The sequence below is a fragment of the Phyllobates terribilis genome, unplaced genomic scaffold (genome assembly GCF_046119375.1).
Source record: "Phyllobates terribilis strain yellow unplaced genomic scaffold, ASM4611937v1 Scaffold_8__6_contigs__length_399053987, whole genome shotgun sequence".
NCBI classification, from domain to species: Eukaryota; Metazoa; Chordata; class Amphibia; order Anura; family Dendrobatidae; genus Phyllobates; species Phyllobates terribilis.
Window position 1 is genome coordinate 61,964,885 of NW_027362768.1, and position 15,819 is coordinate 61,980,703.

Sequence of the window (15,819 nt, forward strand, 5' to 3'; positions counted from 1 at the left end):
TTTGTCTGCATCTAGCTCTGAAAAAATATTTGGCCTTCTAGCAGTGCGTGGGACTTTCTCTATTAGTCCATCTATACTGACCTCCATCAGGCTGCAAATTAAAAATAATTTTTATCTGCATCTACCTCTGAAAAAATATTTGGCCTTCTAGCTGTGTGTGGGACTTGTTCTATTAGTCCATCTATACTGACCTCCATCAGGTTGCAAACTGAATATAATTTTTTTCTGCATCTAGCTCTGAAAAAATATTTGGCCTTCTAGCAGTGTGTGGGACTTTCTCTATTAGTCCATCTATACTGACCTCCATCAGGTTGCAAATTAAAAATAATTTTTTGTCTGCATCTAGCTCTGAAAAAATATTTGGCCTTCTAGCAGTGTGTGGGACTTTCTCTATTAGTCCATCTATATTGACCTCCATCAGGTTGCAAACTGAATATATTTTTTCTCTGCATCTACCTCTGAAAAAATATTGGGCTTCTAGCTCTGTGTGGGACTTGTTCTATTAATCCATCTATACAGACCTCCATCAGGTTGCAAACTGAAAATAATTTTTTTCTGCATCTACCTCTGAAAAAATATTTGGGCTTCTAGCTGTGTGTGGGACTTGTTCTATTAGTCCATCTATACTGACCTCCATCAGGTTGCAAACTGAATATAATTTTTTTCTGCATCTACCTCTGAAAAAATATTTGGGCTTCTAGCTGTGTGTGGGACTTGTTCTATTAGTCCATCTATACTGACCTCCATCAGGTTGCAAACTGAATATATTTTTTTTCTGCATCTACCTCTGAAAAGATATTGGGCTTCTAGCTGTGTGTGGGACTTGTTCTATTAATCCATCTATACAGACCTCCATCAGGTTGCAAACTGAATATATTTTTTTTCTGCATCTACCTCTGAAAAAATATTGAGCTTCTAGCTGTGTGTGGGACTTGTTCTATTAATCCATCTATACAGACCTCCATCAGGTTGCAAACTGAATATAATTTTTTTCTGCATCTACCTCTGAAAAAATATTTGGCCTTCTAGCAGTGTGTGGGACTTTCTCTATTAGTCCATCTATACTGACCTCCATCAGGTTGCAAACTGAATATATTTTTTTTCTGCATCTACCTTTGAAAAAATATTGGGCTTCTAGCTGTGTGTGGGACTTGTTCTATTAATCCATCTATACAGACCTCCATCAGGTTGCAAACTGGATATATTTTTTTTCTGCATCTACCTCTGAAAAAATATTTGGGCTTCTAGCTGTGTGTGGGACTTGTTCTATTAGTCCATCTATACTGACCTCCATCAGGTTGCAAATTGAATATAATTTTTTTCTGCATCTAACCCAGCCAATAGTTTTGGCCTAATACCACAGTTTGGCCACTCATCTCAGCTCGGTTCCCATCCATTGTTTTTTTGTGCAAACAACTCCAGAGTTGTGAATTAGTTAACCACCAAAATGAGTGGAAAAAGGCCTGCTGCTGGTGGAAAGGGGAATAGGCGTGCTGGGAAGGGGAAAAAAGGTTGTGTCCGTGGGGTAGGTGTTAAAGCAACAGTAACATCTGCAGAAGAAAGACCATCTTCCAGCCAAACTAAAATGTCTACTTCTTTTAGCGGACAATGTGATAAGATCCCTTTCTTACGGCCACGCCAATCGCTACAAATTCCAGATGAGGCACAAAAACAGCAGGTGCTTCAACGGATATCAAGTGCTCCTTTAAGTGGGCTCTCCTCCACATCAACATCACAAATACTCCAGTCCTCAAAGGTGTCACCCCAATCGCACTTGCTTCCTCACAGCTCCCAAATCTCCAGCTGCCCGTCTGAGTATGAGGTAGAACAGATGGTTGAGTCTGCAGAGCTGTTTACTCATACTATAGCCTGGGAATCAGAGGTCGACTCCAGCGCTTCTGTGAATCCAGACGAGGAAATGATCTGCACTGATGCCCAGAATCTTTATGAGTCGGATCCAGGACCAGACGCAGAAGGTTCTGACCATAATGTAGACCCTCATTCCCAAACTGTAACTCCTGTTGGTGAAGACAATGAGGAAGACGATGATGAGACTCAAATACCTGATTGGAGCGACAACTTTAGTTTTTTGTCAGGGCAGGAACAGGTTGGCTCTGAGGACGACGGGTGTGATAATGCACAGGGTGATGATGATGAGGTTGGAGATCCCACTTACTGTCAACCCACAGTCAGCCAAGAGATGAGGTCAGCAGAGGAGGTGGAGGAAGATGCTAGTGACGACAAGGTCAGGTTGCGACTTCCTGGACAGAGACGTAGTACTGGAAGCACGTCAACAACTGCATCCTCAAACACAACTCTGCCTCTCACCACAAGTCGTGGTGGCTCTTCAGGTCGCATGGGTGCTAAGCCTTGCATAGCCTGGGCATTTTTTCAGATCGATAAAGATGACCCAACTCGTGTTATCTGTAACATTTGTCAGCAAAAGCTAAGTAGAGGCCAAAAAATGCATAGTTTGAGTACTTCATGCATGAACCGGCACATGGACATGAAGCATAAGTTGCAGTGGGAAGCTCAGTGTGCTACAATGCGGCCTAGCCGGCCGGGCCAGCCGCCGTCTGCCATATCTTGTGCATCCGCGGCCTCTTCATCCTCTGTGACTGGGGGGACAGCAGTCACACCTGTTTTGGGGCGCAGACCTGCCACCTCTTTACCCGCAACAGCCAGCGTGATTGGCAGGTCATCATTTTCTTTGGAGGTGGTAACACCAGCTGGTGTTGAGCGCTGTCCGACATCGATAGCACCACCTTTGGATCAAGGCAACCTAACATGTCCGCCTGCATCTTCCTCACAGACCGGCAGTTTGCCGGGGACACCCTTATCAACCCCGTCTAAGCACAATAGCCAGCCCTCGGTCCCTCAGATGTGGACAAGTAAAAGACCATTTCCTCCTAGCCATGAGAAAGCTAAGAGGTTGAATTTCACCATCTCTATGCTCTTGGCTACAGAAATGCTGCCTTTCCGCCTGGTGGACACAGAGGATTTTCGAGACCTTATGTCCGTCGCAGTGCCCCAGTACCAGATGCCCAGTCGGCACTACTTCTCAAAGAAAGGTGTGCCTGCGCTCCACCAGCATGTCGCACACAACATCACCGCTTCTTTGAGAAACTGTGTGTGTGACAGGGTGCATTTCACCACAGACACTTGGACGAGTAGGCATGGACAGAGGCGTTACATGTCGCTGACTGGGCACTGGGTAACTATGGTGACAGCAGGACAAGGGGCTGCTGTCCAAGTCTTGCCGTCCCCACGAGTTGTGCGTCAATCCTCTTTATGTCAAAGTTCCTCCACTGCTTCAGCCTCCTCAACCTCATCTCGGTCTTCCACCTGCACCCAAAGCCTGTCTGGTCATGCCACAAGCTTTCTAACTGCGCAGAAGGGATCCTGCACACCTCCTTACTATGCTGGCAGTAGGGCTCAACGTCATCAGGCGGTTTTTACTTTGAAATGTCTGGGAAATGTGAGTCACACAGCTGAGGAGTTGTGGTCAGCTCTGGAGAACCAATTTCATGAATGGTTGTCTCCACTGGACCTGAAACCAGGGAAGGCCGTGTGCGACAATGCTGCAAACCTGGGTGCGGCCCTTCGCCGGGGCAATGTCACACAGGTGCCTTGTATGGCTCACGTGTTGAACCTGGTTGTCCAGCAATTTTTAGCCCACTATCCCAGACTAGATGGCCTTTTGCAGAGGGCACGGTCGCTGTGTGCTCACTTCCGCCGTTCGCATCCCGCAGCTCAGCGACTTACATCTCTACAGAAGTCGTTGGGCCTGCCACTTCACCGGCTAAAATGCGATGTGCCTACCCGGTGGAATTCAACTCTGCACATGTTGCAGCGACTGTGGCAGCACCGACAAGCCCTGGTGCAATACGTTCTGACGTATAGCCTGGGCCAACGAGATCCAGAGGTGGGGCAAATCACGCTGGAGGAGTGGTCTTAGATCAGGGACCTATGCACCCTTCTGCACAGTTTTGAAATGGCGACGAAGATGTTTAGTGCTGACGATGCCATTATCAGCATGACTATTCCGGTGATTTACATGCTGGAGCACATGTTAAACAGAATTCGGAGTCAGGTGGTGGCACAAGAGGAGGTGGAGGAAGTAGAGGAGGAGGAGTTGTATGCGGAAGGGCTAACATCTGCAAGGTCCAGACGGTCGGCAGCACCAAGGCGGCAGGCATGTGAGGGTGGGGGAGATGGTTTTACCAGGGCGCATGGTAGCAGCCAAACTAGTGAGGAAGGTGCAGGAGCCCAGGAAGAAGTGGAGGACGAACTGATGGAAGACTCATCAGATGAGGGAGACCTTGATCACATTTCTGTTGTGCGAGGTTGGGGGGGAGAGGACAGAGGAAGGAAGCATGATTGTTACCTCGCCACCAACACAACAGGGACTTGGTGCTCCTGGATGCGCAACACACATGAGTGCCTTCTTGCTGCACTACCTGCAACATGACCCTCGAATTGTGAGAATTAGAAATAATCCTGACTACTGGGTTGCCACACTGTTAGATCCCCGGTACAAAAGTAAATTTGCAGAAATTATTCCTGCCATAGAAAGGGATGCACGCATGCAGGAGTATCAGCAGAGACTGTTGCAGAATCTTACATGTGCTTTTCCACAAAACACCAGTGGTGCACGTAGTGAATCTCACAGTTCCAACTTGCCAACCGTGGGACCGTCAAGTGTTCAGCACTCAAACCGTAACAGAACCACAGTATCTGCTGGTAACATCAATTTTGCGGAATCATTTCACCACTTTTTTAGCCCATCCTTTGCAAGGCCACAGGAGACAAGAAGTCTGACACATAGTCAATGCCTAGAGACGATGGTACAGGAGTATCTCCAAGTAAACATTGAAGCCACGACTGTGTCACTGGACCCTTGCTCTTTTTGGGCTTCCAATCTGGATAAATGGCCGGAGCTAGCCACTTACGCCTTGGAGATCTTGTCATGCCCCGCAGCCAGCGTTCTGTCTGAACGTGTGTTCAGCGCTGCTGGTGGTGTGCTGACAGATAAGCGCACGCGGCTCTCCACTGATAATGTAGACAGACTCACGTTCATAAAGATGAACAAATCATGGATCCGAAACGACTTTTCTACCCCTGTGTCATCCTGGGGAGAGTAAAAGCTTGATGATTGGTTAAAATCACCCTACCAACCGTTTTAAGCTTTCAAATTACTAATCATGTATATCTGTATCTTGGCTGGAAAATAATTTGGGCTTTGTAGCAGTGTGCAGCACTGATTCTATTAGGCCATCTATAATAAGCTCCACCAGATTTAAAATTACTAATCATGTTTATCTGTATCTTGACTGGAAAATAATTTGGGCTTTGTAGCAGTGTGCAGCACTGATCCTATTAGGCCATCTATACTAAGCTCCACCAGATTTAAAATTAATAATAATTTTTAGCTGCATCTAGCCCGGAAAATAATTTTGGGGCTCCGAGATGCGCAAGACACATAAGTGCCTTCTTGCTGCACTACCTGCAACATGACCCTCATATTGTCAGAATTCGAAGTAATCATGACTACTGGGTTGCCACACTCTTAGATCCCCCAAACTTTTCGATCAACCTTTTCATTTTAATAAAGACCAAAAAAATGGTCATTTTTGAAATTATAAGCATTAGCAGGTTATTAGAAACTGAAATCAAACAGTTTTCAACTCAAAACTTTATTCTAGGTGATGTTACATTTTCACATAGGACCCCTTGTTCGAAAGGAGCTTCTGAACTCTCTCGTCCATTGAATTTGTCAGGTTTTGGATGGTTTCTGCTTCAATTGTTTTGCATGAGGACAGAATACCCTCCCAGAGCTGTTGCTTAGATGTGAACTGCCTCCCGCCATCATAGACACTCCTTTTGATGATGCTCCAGAGGTTCTGAATGGGGTAGAGGTCAGGGGAGCATGGGGGTCACACCATAAGTTTGTCCCCTTTTATGCCCATATCAGCCAGAGATGCAGATGTTTTATGTGCAGCATGAGATGGTGCATTATCATGCAAAAAAATGATCTTGCTGTGAAATACACGGTTCTTCTTCTTGAACCATGGCAGGAAGTGCTGTTTGAGAAAATCCACATACATTATAGAGTTCATCTTTAGCACCTTCAGGGATCCTAAAGGGGCCGACAATCTCTCTCCCCATGATTCCAGCCCAAAACAATATTCCACCTCCTCCTTGTTGGCGCTGTAGCCGTGTTTGCGTGGGGTGTCCATCAACCAGCCATCCTCCACTCCATCCATCTGGACCATCGAGCGCTGCACGGCACTCATCCGTGAACAAAACAGTTTTGAAATCAGTCTTCATGTAATCTTTGGCCCACTGGAGCCGTTTCTGCTTGTGTGAAGTGGATAGAGGAGTCCGACAGGATGGCGTATGCACAGCTGCAAACCTCTGAAGGACCCTGCATCTTGTTGTTCGGGGGACGTTGGAGGCACCAGCAGCTTCAAAAACTTGTCTGCTGCTATGACAAGGCTTTTTTGCCGCTGCTCTTTTAACCTGACGTAATTGCCTGTAGGAAAGAGTCCTCAATTTGCCCTTATCAGCACGCACACGTGTGTACTGTGAATCAGCTACATACTTCTTGATTGCCAAGACACTTCATCCTGATCATCGCACAATGTTGATTGTAGTCATGCCTTGACCTAAACACTCCACAATTTGTTGCTTCTCAGCAGCCGACACATCCTTTTTCTTTCCCATTTTGGCAGAAAATGTAGGCTGCTTAATAATGTGAGACAGCCTTCTTAAGTAGTCTTGCCTTTCATTGGACACACCTGCCAAACTAATTAGCACAGGTGTCTGCAATTGCTTACAGTGATATAAAGAGCCCTGACACACATCACCATCAATGAGTTTAACTGACAAACAAACAAATTCTTCCCTTATCACTCCTAAACACTTTTTGCATAATAATTTGGAACACAGTGGACATGTGCTTTTCCACAAAACACCAGTGGTTCACGTAGTGAATCTTACAGTTCTAACTTGCCAACCGTGGTCTGTATGGAGTTGTTCAATAAAGGGCCCAAAATTAAGATAACATAGATGGGAGAGGTCTCTATGAATAGGAATTCCTAAGTATTTGATACCCTGTGAGGGCCAGGCAAAGGGAAAGTTGGACTGGATGGAATCCTATATGGATTTGGGGAGGGAGACATCGAGGGCCTCAGACTTCGCTGCATTGATTTTAAAATTTGACCATGTAACAAAGTGATCTATTTCAGCCATAACAGCATGGATGGATATATGTGATTGAGTGATATATACTAGGACATCAGCATCAGCAAATAGAGAGCACTTGTACTCGGGTGCCTCCCACCTCAATCCACCTAATATTGGGGTTATGGCGAATTGATGAGAGCAGGTGCTCCGTCACTAGGATGGATAAGAGAGGGGACAGAGGACATCCCTGCCTTGTCCCATTGGTGATTGTGAAAGGTGATGAAAATGTTCTCATGCACCCCCTGGGCCTTGGGACACCCGGAGCCGGACCCTTTTTGGTGGATGCTGGTGGTTGTAGTCTTCGTGGCGGCAACCCGGTTCCGTGGCTCAGGGTGGTCAAACCAGTGGCGGAACTATTTATGTGGTTTTGATGTTTAAATGTCCGACTACGCCACCCGTGGATTGCGGTCAGAGTGAACCGCCGCTGCAGGGCAGACCGCTGAGGCTGGTGTTGTGGGTGCAGCAGAGCGTAGCATAACTCCCCACGGGAGGAGTATAGCCTCAGGGCAGTGTATGCGGAGGATGGGGGTGATGGTGCAGGGCAGCAGCAGTAACGACACGGAGTCAATGATGCAGTCCAGGGCCTTTACTCACAGTTCTTATTATCCAGACCACGTCTGCAGGTAACGGCTGCCCACGTCGTACTGTGCTCACCAGGTGAGGGGCTCAGACAACTCCCAGATAACTTTGGAGCGCTTCACAGGACCCCCTTTGTGTGTCCTTTGTCTGGCCTTTCTTACCAACCCTTCTGTCCGGCTGCCTCGGGCCTCCTCTTGGTAAACTTGGCGTCAGTTTCCCTGACCCTATGTGGTGCCTTCCTAGCGGGTGTAGCGAGGGGCTGCGCCACATAAAATGTCACAGCCTCCGGTTTCTAGCTGAGGGTCGTTTCCTGCCTCCACTAGTTTCGGGGACCGGTCTCCCCCTTTGGCCTGACCCCTCCACGCAGGTGGATTCGGGCGTGCGGTGGCGACTCGCCCGTCCGCACCCCTGGGATCCCTTCATTCCTCGTTCCTGGAGCCTTCTCCGCTCCTCTTCCTTCCTTCTCCCTCTTCCAGGCCTGGGCCTCTGTTACTAGGCCCGCCTCCGGAGCAGAGCTCATGCAGAGCCCCTGCTCCCTGCCACTTCTGCTCAGACTTCTCTGCACTGAACTAAGATGGTGCCCACCTTTTATACTCCCTTCTCAATGCACCCAGGAACTGCTTCCTCCCTGCTCCTGCACTACAGGGTTCCCCTTCCTCAGTGTTCCCTCCCCCCACTCCAGCCAGGGACAGGGACTGTCGTGCCCATCTCAGGGGCATATTGATCACCCTGACCCACGGCAATGTGGTGTAATGCATGCAGGTGTCGGGTCCTGATCCACACTCCATCCTTACCTGAGAGTGAGATATCACACCTCTGGGTGAGGTGCAATACCTCTGTAGCAACCGAGCCCTCAGGGTGCTACAGTTCCATTTATCTTCAGCCTAGGTGACGTATTGTGATACAGGGCCGTGATTTTGGCTATAAAAGGGTCCCCTCGACCCCTACCCCAAGCTTTTTAAGAGAATCATATATGGCGTGCCAGGAGACTCTATGGAATGCTTTCTCAGCATCCAACGAGAGTATCTAATTACAAATTTTTAACTGCATCTAGCCCAGGAAATACTTTGTGCCTAGTAGCAGTGTCTGCTAGTCAGCGGATTATCCCGGCTGTTAAGCAAGCTACACCACCTGTAGTTTGGACACTTAATTTTTTCAAAGGAAATGCTTCGGGACCACGGGATACTCAGTGAAGAGCATCAGGAGGCACCCCAAGGCATAGGGGCTGGGACTGGCAGTAGGATGCCTTGCGGTGGACAGCCGAGCTCGATCCTTATAAAAGCTTTTTAACTGCAGCAGCTTTAGTGGACGCTACTGGAGCTGGAATTACGCGGCTGCTGGCATGAGACTTGCCCTCCAATAGATCCTTGTAAATGGATTTAAAGTGTATTCATTCAAATTAGAGAGACAATTTAAATTAAAAAGCTTAGAGCTGCCTCCACCACAGGGGGGCTCGCTCGACCCACCAGCGGACAGGCACCAGTATTGGGAGAGGGGGGCTGGCCGTCAGGGTTCACCGCGGCTCTGGCACAAACCCGGCGACACGGAGGTGGCACGGGCAGGAGCGGACTGAACGTGTCGGCTTCTCACTTTTTGGATTTTAGAAGGGCATGACATGCCTATATCTGTGTCTCCCCCTCCTTTTACTCCTCCACCTCTTTTCTTTTCGCATGACTATATGTACTTGTCACTTTTCCATGTGTTAGTTGTGTCTTCTGAGCAGTTTGTCAGCTTTTGGACACCTTTGAAGGTGTTTTCTACGTGTTTCTATGTGTTTTTGTTTGCCTGCCATTGGTTTTAACGGTGTTCGAAGGTGTTCGACGAACAGTTCGACGAACAGTTCGGCGAACACACGGGTGTTCGACGAACCGAACCGAACTCGAACACTACGGGGGTGGCTCAACACTAGTCACAAAGCCTATTTTTATAGGGCCATCAGGTGACTCTTACTATTCTTAAAGGGCCAGCAGTCGGCCCTCACTATTGTTAGAGGGCCATCAATTGGCTATTCTTTGTTGTTCCCATTATTAATTAGCTGATCTCCCATAGTGTTATAGCGTATGCAGTGACTGCAAGGGCTGCCCAAAATTTGGAAAAACCCCAATACTCCATTAAAGAGCGCCTGATTTAAAAAAATAATTTCCTATTATTCAGGAGCAGGTCTCCTATACTGTTATTGAATATGCAGTGACTGAAAGGGCTGCCCAAATTTTGGAAAAAAAAACAATACCAATTTGAAGACACATAGAGGAGGGCCTCAGTAACAAAATGTTTCCATTATAAAGGAGCGGTTCTGCTATACAGTTATTGCATAGGCAATGACTGCAATGGCTGCCTAAATTTTCTACGCATCCCAATACCCCTTTGAAGAGACAGAGGAGGACCTACGTAACAAAATGCTCCCATTATAAAGCAGCTGTTCTGCTATACAGTTATTGCGTATGCAGTGACCGCAACAGCTGCCTAAACTTTGGAAAAACCCCAAAACCAATTTAAACACACATAGAGAAGGGCCTCAATAACAATATGTTCCCATTATAAAAGAGCGGTTCTGCTGTACAGTTATTGCGTATGCAGTGAATGCAACAGCTGCCTAAATTTTGGAAAAACCTCAATAATTTAAAGACACAGAGGAGTGCCTCAGTAACAAAATGTTCCCATTATAAAGGAAACATTTACCACAAATAGTCTTCTGTTTACAGTTTGTTACTGTAAAACATGGAGGTGTACTTATTGACCACCATTGTCTGATGAGAGCCTGTATCTGATTTACTTTTTCTCTACAGCTGGCAGCTGTAGGGGAAAGGTGAATTAGACTTACTAGTGTACATTCACTATATAAGGCCAGAGAAATATCACTGAAACAGAAGCTTTTGTACCTACATATCCGTGTAGTGTTGTATGTGATACGGGCATAAGTGAGACGTCCATGCAGTGTTGTGAGACTTCCAGGGGCTCGCTGTCTTGGTTAATTGAGTCTTTGATATTCCAGACTGATGTTTAAAAGCTCCTTGATGATAACAAGAGTATATGTACTTAACCTTTGTATGTTAACAAATAGCAATATCATCATATCATACTATTCCTTTAATTGTGTATTTTATCTTTTAAATCAACCATTATAAATAAAATTGCATTATATCACAAGTGGTTGCCTTCTTTAAAGCCGTATCTGAAGCTTAGTGTTAAAAACTTGGCAAAACATAATTTGGCGTAGTCGGCAGGATACACAGAAGGCTCAGAAGTTCTTTTTTTGTTAAAAATTCCAATCATCTGGAATTTATAAGAACTCTGTGATAAGGTGTGAGAGAGTGATATTGCGTAAAGCATGCCTTTCTTTAAGAAAAAGGTAGTTGTAAGTGAGTCTATTGAGATTCCAGGTTGGGAACAGACTCCCTATAATATTTTGGCAACCAAATGGTCTCAGAGTGTTGGTTTGAGAGAAGCATGGGACAAATGTCTGAAGGATGCTGAACCTGTTGATGTGGTTGCACGCTTGCAGAAAGTAAAAGTAGAAAAAGGTAAAGCGTTGGGTGCTGTTTAGTGTTGAGCATTCCGATACTGTAATATCGGGTATCGGCCGATATTCGCGGTATCGGAATTCCGATACTTAATTCCGATACTTTTACAATATCGAATACCGGAATCGGAAGTTCCCATAATGCCTGCGCTCTGCAGTGTCTGTGAAGGATGACAAGTTGGATGGCAGCGCTCCGCTGAGATCCAGCCTGTCATCAGAATGCCATCCCAGCGGGGGAGAATTCTCCTGATTGTTTAAAAGCCGGCGCGCGGTAAAAAGCCGCCGGCTTTTAAACAATCACACAGCCCCATACTGCTTCCCCGCAGCCTCCCACCCCGATCCTCCGCTCTCCCCATCCTGATCGTAAGTTAGGACCGGGCGGGGAGCGCAGCACCAAGGAGCGGGGAGCGAAGGACCCGGGCGGGGAAGCCGGCAGTGAAAAGACTTCACCGCCGGCTTTCCCGTTCTGTGCTGCGCTTTCCCGCCGGTTATTTCAAATGAACAGCTGAGGTATCAGGTGATGCCGATCAGCTGTTCATTTGAAGTCGCCGCGGTGCCCTCTGAGGGTTCATGTGAGTTCATGCTTCACTGCATGAACTCACATGAACTTTCCCACGGCCGCACAGGTCAGCCTCACCTCCCAGACCATCAGACCGGTCATGATTAGTGTGTGTGCGGGTGTGTGTGCGATGTGTGCGGGGTGTGTGTGCGGAGTGTGTGTGCGGAGTGTGTGTGCGGGGTGTGTGTGCGGGGTGTGTGTGCGGGGTGTGTGTGCGGGGTGTGTGTGCGGGGTGTGTGTGTGGGGTGTGTGTACGGGGGGTGTGTGCGGGGTGTGTGTGTGCGGGGTGTGTGTGCGGGTGTGTGTGTGCGGGTGTGTGTGTGCGGGTGTGTGTGTGCGGGTGTGTGTGCGTGTGCGCGGGGTGTGTGTGCGATGTTTGTGCGGGGTGTGTGTGCGGGGTGTGTGTGCGGGTGTGTGTGTGCGGGTGTGTGTGTGCGGGGTGCGGGGGTGTGTGTGCGATGTCTGGGGGGTGTGTGCGTGCAGGCAGACATAGGCCGATGTGACACTACTACTCCCATCGGCCTATGTCTGTCCCCCGTCCACTCCTGCCAGCAGGATCAGCTCGATGGGAGCAGTAGTTCCCATCAGCCTGATCCTGCTATTTAAATTGCCCTACTGTTTCCCCAATAAATGTTAAATACATGTCATTGGTGGCCAGTGGTTGCCTACAATAAATTAGTTCATACATTACCTGTCCCCGCCGATCGTCACCTAAAATAAAGTAAAAAATAAAAAACTACACCTATACTCACCTACACACCTAATTCCCCGAAGCCATCGATCTCCTGTAATAAAATATAAAATAATAAACCACAACCTTATCCTTACCCCTCCGGAGTAGTCCACGAGTGTCCCACGAAGATCTCCAGTTCAGAGCAGCCACATAGAATGTGACCGCTCTGAACCGCTGCCGCCGCTAGAATGACGGGGCCGTAAAGCAGCCCCGTCACTGCATAAGCGGGTTCACCGGAGTTCAGGCAGCGCTGCTCCGGTTAGCTGCTTTACGGCCCTGCTGTATCGTGAGAAATTCCCACGGTACAGCAGTGCGGTAAAGGAGGTCTCCGGAGCTGCGCTGCCTGAATGCACTCCGGTGACCTCAGTCAGTGGCTCACGCTGCCGGGAGCAGACGTGTTCCCGGCAGCGTGAGCTTACAGCAGCCATGCACAGCTGTCACCATCTCCAGATGTGACAGCTGTGCATGGGAGATCAGCGCAGGAACGTGGACAGGTAACTATTATTTTTAGTAAACTAAGAATTAAATAAAATGGTGTGTTTTATTTCAAATAAATTATTTTTTTCTTGGTGTAGTGTGTTTTTTCTTTTTAACACTTTGTAGGTTAGTAATGGGGGTGTCTTATAGACGCCCATCATTACTAACCTGGGCTTCATGGCAGCTGGCGCTGACATGAACCCCACCACTATTACCCCCTGCCACCGCACCAGGGCAGCGTGGAAGAGCGAGGCTAAGTGCCAGAATTGGCGCATCCTATGGATGCGCCATTTCTGGGGCGGCTGACGGCTGGTGTTTCTAGCCTGGGAGGGGGCCATTATTCATGGCACCCTTCCTGGGCTATTAATATCAGCCCCCAGCTGTCTGCCTAGCCTTTGCTAGCTATTAAAATAGGGGGGACCCCACGTCATTTTTTTTGGGGGGGTCCCCCATTTTAATAGCTAGTAAAGGCTAGGTATTCAGCTGGGGGCTGATATTAGTAGCCTGGGAAGCTCCGTGGGTTTTACCCCCTTCCCAGGCTTCAAACATCTGCCCCAGCCGTCTGCTTAACCTCCGCTAGAGACTAAAATTATGGGGGATCCCACGCCATTTTTTTTTAAATAAATCCTTTATTTTAACACTAAATGACATTTGAGGAGTTAATAAAGATGCAGTCCCTAAATTATTATTTATTTTTTAATTAATTTTTCCCAAAACTTTTGACGTGGGCTTCGCCATATTTTTGTATGCCAGCCAGGTACAGCATCCAGCTTCTATGAACGCGCCATTTTCCGGGGCGGCTGCGGACTGCAATTTTCAGCGGGGGGGGGCAGAAAGCTTGGGCCTCCCTGCGCTGCAGATTCCAGCCCCCAGCTGCCTAGTTGTACCTGGCTGGACACAAAAATAGGGCGAAGCTCCACGTAGTGTCTGGCTGTGAGGGCATCCAGATGAGCCGAGGTCATGTCCAATGAACTCGGCTCACCTCATGCACGTCACTGACAGCGTGGGAAAATTCTCCTGCACTCAGCACTTCAGCGTGAGAATTTTCCCACGCTGTCAGTGACGTGCATGAGGTGAGCTGAGTTCATTGGACATGAACTCGGCTCATCTGGATGCCCTCACAGCCAGACACTGAGGAGTGGAAGTATGCCTGCGCTTCTCAGTGTCTGCGGGATGACAGGCTGGATGGCAGCGTTCTGCTGCGGTCCAGCCTGTCATCTCGATGTAGCAGAGCTGGAGCCGTCGTGGGAGCCATGGAAAGGTAAGGATGATGTTGCTTTATTATTTTACTTTTATTGCAGGAGATCGTTGGCTTCAGCTGGAATGGGCGTGATGGTAAGTATGGTTTAATTTAGAACAATAAAGAATTGTGTGTTTATTTCAATTAAAGGACTTTATTCTCGGTGTTTGTGTTTTTCTTTAACTTTGACTATGGGGTTAGTAATGGGGGTGTCTTATAGACGCCTCTCCATTACTAACCTGGGCTTGATGTCAGCTGGCATTATAAGCTGACATCAACCCCAGCCCTATTACCCCACTGCCACCGCTACAGGGCAGTGGGAAGAGCGAGGCTAAGTGCCAGAATTGGCGCATCCTATGGATGCGCCATTTCTGGGGCGGCTGACGGCTGGTGTTTCTAGCCTGGAAGGGGGCCAATATTCATGGCACCCTTCCTGGGCTATTAAAATCAGCCCCCAGCTGTCTGCCTAGCCTTTGCTAGCTATTAAATTAGGGGGGACCCCACGTTATTTTTTTGGGGGGTTCCCCCATTTTAATAGCTAGTAAAGGCTAGGTATTCAGCTGGGGGCTGATATTAGTTGCCTGGGAAGCTCCGTGGGTATTACCCCCTTCCCAGGCTTCAAACATCTGCCCCAGCCGTCTGCTTAACCTCCGCTAGAGCCTAAAATTAAGGGGAACCCCACGCCAATTTTTTTTTAAATAAATCCTTTATTTTAACACTAAATGACAAGTACAGTAATCAACACTGTCACTGTACTTCATATATATGTGACTGACATGTTTCTATCTATCTAATCTATGTGTGATTCTCTATTCTTTCTATTCTAAATTGTCGGGTACAGATGCTGAATTGCCGGCCGGCTTTCTTAAAGAGACGGTGCACGAAAACACTAATATTTTTTTAAATAAATCCTTTACACTAAATGACAAGTACAGTAAGCAACACTGTCACAGTACTTCATATATATGTGACTGACATGTTTCTATCTATCTAATCTATGTGTGAAGCTCTATTCTGTCTGTTATAAATTGTCGGGTACCGCTGCTGAATTGCCGGCCGGCTTTTTTAAAGAGACGGTGCATGAAAACACTATTATTTTTTAAAATAAATCCTTTACACTAAATGACAAGTACAGTAAGCAACACTGTCCCTGTACTTCATATATATGTGACTGACATGGTTCTATCTACCTAATCTATGTGTGAAGCTCTATTCTTTCTGTTGTAAATTGTCGGGTACCGGTGAATGCCGCTGATGAATTGCCGGCTTTTCATGTCATTCTACATTATTCTTAGTTGTTTTACTTCATGTAGAATTAACCTACAAGGAAAGAAAGGGTTTATTTTCATTCCGATATTTGTGTCCCATTGACTTGCATTGGTTTCCGGTATCGGAATCGGCGATATCCGATACTTTTTGGGTATCGGCCCGATCCAATCCGATACGATATTTCCTGATATCGG